At 42.9% G+C, this 4734-nt stretch overlaps 1 long non-coding RNA gene across 1 annotated transcript; it reads left to right on the top strand.

Moving 5' to 3' along the window:
- The first annotated feature begins 6 nt into the window (after window positions 1-6).
- On the top strand, window positions 7-1634 carry LOC123119985 (uncharacterized). Its single transcript, XR_006459204.1, has 2 exons — window positions 7-702; window positions 1058-1634. It is a non-coding gene; the product is annotated as an uncharacterized lncRNA (long non-coding RNA).
- The last annotated feature ends 3100 nt before the right edge of the window (window positions 1635-4734 follow it).

Raw genomic sequence — 4734 nt, 5'->3', positions numbered from 1 at the left:
CCACCGTGCCGCCCACCCCGCGCGGCCCCAACATCATTCCCCGCCACCACCCACCACCTTCCTCCTGCCGCCACACCAGGCCCCCACAATCGCCCCACCTTCTTCTAACCGCCGCCATGGAACACCACCTCTGCCCCGATCCACCTTGGTCCTGTGCGCCGCCGCCGGCCGTGGATACCGAGCGACGCCTCCTGTCTTTAGATGGCACCCGCCGTCGCCGGGGTCCCCGACTGAAGACGAGCAAGCCGTGAATCCCAGGCGCTGCCGCCTCCCTCTGATCCCACCGGCCATCGCCGGGGTCCCCGACTGAAGGTGAGCAACCTCGCTGCCCACCTCCTCACGGAGCCTCCTCCCTTGTGGGGACACACCCATCGGCGTGGTGCTCAGGCCGTTCGCCACGACCAGCTCCGGCCGTTCAACCACACGGAGCTCTCGGATGTTCACCGCTTTAGCGCCCAAAGCCCAGCCATCCAGGGATATCAGCCAAACTCCACACCTCGCCGCCCCCTGCATCACCTCCTCTGCCCTGAAGAACTGCCCCGTCCTCCTTCCTGCTCACAGCCGTGCGCTCGGCCGCCAGACTGCACCCAGTCGCCAACACGAACTGCTCCGACTACTTCAGCTCCGGAAAATTGCCTCTACGGGCTCCGCCTAGCGAGTGTTGATTTTGGAACGCTTGATCAAACCACCACGGAGCAACGGGTATGTGCAAAGTTAAGCCTTAACCAAGCAGCCAAGTAGCTTAATCGATTTCTTGGCTAGCTAGCAGTGCGCGCATGTGATACTGTTCATCAATCAAGTTGCTTGCATGTGTGCTAGTTTCAGGCTATTTTTTGCTTGATTCAGAGAAGACACCACAACCTCATCCACAAGTTCCAATAGCTCAAGCTTTTAAGAAAATACACTTGACACAGCTTTATTGGTACAATTGTGATAGTTTCTGAAGTAATTTTACCACTTCTATAGCTTTGCTATTTTTGGAAATGTTTTGTTTTGCATAACAATTGCTTTGGCATTAGTAAGAAGAAGTTTTCTCTGATGGCAAGGGGTCATGCAGGCTGTTTTGTTACTGGCAAGGAACCATGCAGGGATCTGTCCATCCATCGAACCGCAACCGCGCCTGGTCTGGTCGCCGTCAACACACGCCGCTGCGACGTGTCATGCCACCACGCACCGCCATGGCCTACTGTTGCCAGGACCGCACGCCGTAGTCCCTAGCTGGGGCAAAAAAATGTTCTGCAAAATAACGCATGGATGAATGAGAGAAGTTCCGCTATAACCGGAGTAGTATTCTTCAGAGCTCAGATAACTAAATGTTCGGGCACTGAGACTTGATGGCCTCAATCTTGTAAAACGCTATTCAGAAGTTCAAGGAGGACCCAAAGACAAATAAAAGAGCATCATGTCCTGGGGTGTGCATGCTGGGTCTGGTGTTTAGTGTGTGTGTGTGTGCGCGCGCGCGAGCTCACTGTGTGGGAGCTTGTGTTTTGTGCTCCTTTCCGGTCTGCATGAGGAAGTTCAGCCTTATCCTTTTTAAAGGTTCAGTGTGTATGTATGGGAATGCATATGAGGCATTGTGTTTGCATGAAGGCCACTGAGCACCAATACGTATATATGTTGGCATTTGGTGTCTAGTGGTGATTAGCTACCACTTTGGCATTGCTTCTGTGTGTTCTTGACAGAGATCAAAATGCTTCTCCATAAATATAAATTACAAATCCTAGAATATGTGTTCTCCAGAAAAAAGATGTGGATACACGAAAAAAAAAATCAGAGAAGTTCAAATTTAAAAGAAGAAAATTTAAAAATAATTTATAAAAAAATTATTTTCCATGTTCTAAAATACTATAAGTTCAATTTCAACTAACGGCGCGGTTCAATGTTTATTAAAAAAAGATTTTTCCCCATTACTAACAAATAAAACTAAGAAGTCCAAATTAAAAAATGGTGAAGTTCGATGTCTATAATTTTTTTGATTTTTCTCACAATTTTTTCCATTACTAACAAATAAACCAAGAAGTACAGTTTGAAATAACCAAGAAGTCGAACATGTTTATTAAAAAACTAGGATTTTTTCTGTTACAAATGAATAACACCAATAGGTTTAGTTGTAAGAAATAGAATAGTTCGATGTATAAGAAAATCTCATATTTTCCTGGTTACTAAATAATAAGTCAAGAAGTACAATTTAAAAAACGGAACAGTTCAATATTATTACAAAAACTCAAATCTCCCATTACAAAATTAAGTTTTTTTTCCTTTACAAATAAATAACACCAAGAAGTCCAAATTGAAAAACCAAGAAGTTTAATTTAGAAAAAATAGAAAATTTCAATGTATATGAAAACCCAGATTTTCCTCCTTACTAAATAATAAATCAAGAAGTTCAATTTAGAAGAACGGAGCAGTAGTTCGATATTTATTATAAAAACTTGAATTTTTTTCCATTACTAACGAATAAACTAAGAAGTTCGGTTCAAAATAACGAAGAAATTCAATATTTACTAAAAAAACTCCATTTTTTGCCATTTCTAAAACTACACAAAGAGGTTCAAAAATTGAAAAAATGGAGCGGTTTGATATCTATAAAAATACTGATTTTTTTCATTGCTAAAGGGGTAGCGTCGTTTTGGCATTTCTTTTGGAGCAATTCAATTTTAAAAAGAAAATCAAGAATTTCAAACTAAAAAATGGAGTAGTTCGATGTATACAAAACTCAAATTCTTTTCGTTTCTATGCAAAATTATGAAGTTCAATTTAAAAGATTAGAGAAGTTCAGAGGTAAATGTTATTGTAGAATCATCTCGTATAAATGTTAAGGTAGAATCATCTCGTACTAACAGTTTAGATTTTGTAAGTTGGAGACAAGCACTAGTGTTGTTCAGTTTTGTGTGTATGTACTAGTGGAGAGTATTGTTGTGCTAGAATGTAGATCAACGGTGTACTTCTTTTTGCCTAAAATAAAAAACTGCGTAGTTCTTTTTTAATCTCACCCAACAGCTCCTTCGTTGGCACATTTGCATGACGACCCTCCAAACTGACGGAATTGCTGCTTAAAAAACTGACCGGATTGCATCTACAAGCGCTCCCTTCTTTTCCCCCCAAATCCCCACACTCATGGCTCCCACCATACTAACTAGGGTTCCAACTGCGGTGCGATGGTCGGCGGCGCGTCGGAGGACCCGCAGATCTGCGTGCAGCAAGCCGTCCTCGAGCACGGGAGCCGTCAACTGCCGCGGCGGCATGATCCTCGGGAAACTGCCTCGCCACCGATCCACGACGAGCTACTACTGGGCATCTTCCTCCGCAATCCCGATCCAGCCAACATCATCTGCACGTCTGTCGCCTGCGTCGCGTTTCGCCGAATCATTGCCGACCGCTCCTTCCTCTGGCAGTACCGCAAGCGCCACGCCCTGCCCCCCTCGGCCTCCTCAAGACAGGCAAATGCTTCCACCCGGCCGAGCCGCCTCACCCCTTTGCGTCGGCAGCCACGGTCGTCGCTCTCACCGCCAACTTCTCCTTCTCCCCCCACCAATGGGTCGCCCAGGACAGTCGTGATGGCCGCGTCCTCCTCTAGAGAACTCACAGCCAGCACCACAACAATTGGCACCGCAAAGCCCTGGCTTTCTTCCGAGAGATTGCGGTGTGCGACCCCTTGCACCGGTGGTACCTCGTGCTCCCCCTGTCTCGGACGACCTAGCAGCCACTATGGTGCAAGAGCAAGACCGAAGTTCAAAATACATAAAAAAGATGTTGTTTTTTGTGTTTTAAAATAATTCTCTCAAACCAGAGAGAAGTTCAAAGTGATAACAATCGGAAGCTCACGTACTTCATGGTGTGTTTCGTATAAGAAAAATACAATAAAGTGAAACAGAGTGAAGTTCAAACAGACATGCCCCAGAAGTTCAACTACTTTACGCAGTGCAAAAAACATCACGTCAAAAAACAGAGTGAAGTTCAAACAGATCTGTCACAGAAGTTTAAGTACTTCACGCAGTGCATTTCCTTTCACGATGAAGGCACAAATCATGATCTCGTCATTTTCTAATTTACTTAAAAACGACTGGAATATCATTTGTGTGAGTTCAAGTCCTCGGTCGGAGAAAATTAAAAAATTTATTGTGAGAGAGGTTTGTACAAAAAGAATATCATTTGTGTAACACTGGCGAATGGATGAGAAAATTACAAACGAAAATACGTCACAGAAGTTCAACGTGAAAACAACAGGAAGTTCAACTACTACACCGAATGAACTTCAGATAAAAACTTTTAAAATCGTCAGTAAAATCTGAGTTTTAATGTCATTGGTGCGGCGCAACTGGTTCAATGCTTATTACAAACCCAAAGAAGGTCATTAAAAAAGTATCTCAAACAATTTTATAACAAAGATTTTCTCTCTTAAAATAAACCTAGAAGTTAAAATTTAAAAACGGAGCGGCTCTATGTCTACCAAAAAGTAGGATTTTTTCGTTACTAAAAGAAATAAAACCAGGAAGTCCAATTTAAAAAGATGGAGAAGTTTGATGCTTATAGAAAACTCATATTTTCCTCGTTATTAAAGAATGGAAATAAGAAGTTCAAAAATTAAATAACAAGAAGTTAAACTTTTAAAAATAGAGCGCTTCAAAATTTCATAAAAAAGATTAAGAAAAAAAACCCAGGAAGTCCATATTAAAAAGATGGAGAAGTTCGATGATTATAGAAAACTCAGATTTCCCTCGTTATTAAAGAATG

The sequence above is a fragment of the Triticum aestivum genome, chromosome 5D (assembly GCF_018294505.1).
Source record: "Triticum aestivum cultivar Chinese Spring chromosome 5D, IWGSC CS RefSeq v2.1, whole genome shotgun sequence".
Lineage (NCBI taxonomy): Eukaryota > Viridiplantae > Streptophyta > Magnoliopsida > Poales > Poaceae > Triticum > Triticum aestivum.
Note: the sequence above shows the minus strand (reverse complement) of the source record. Positions and strands in the feature narration are given on the sequence as shown.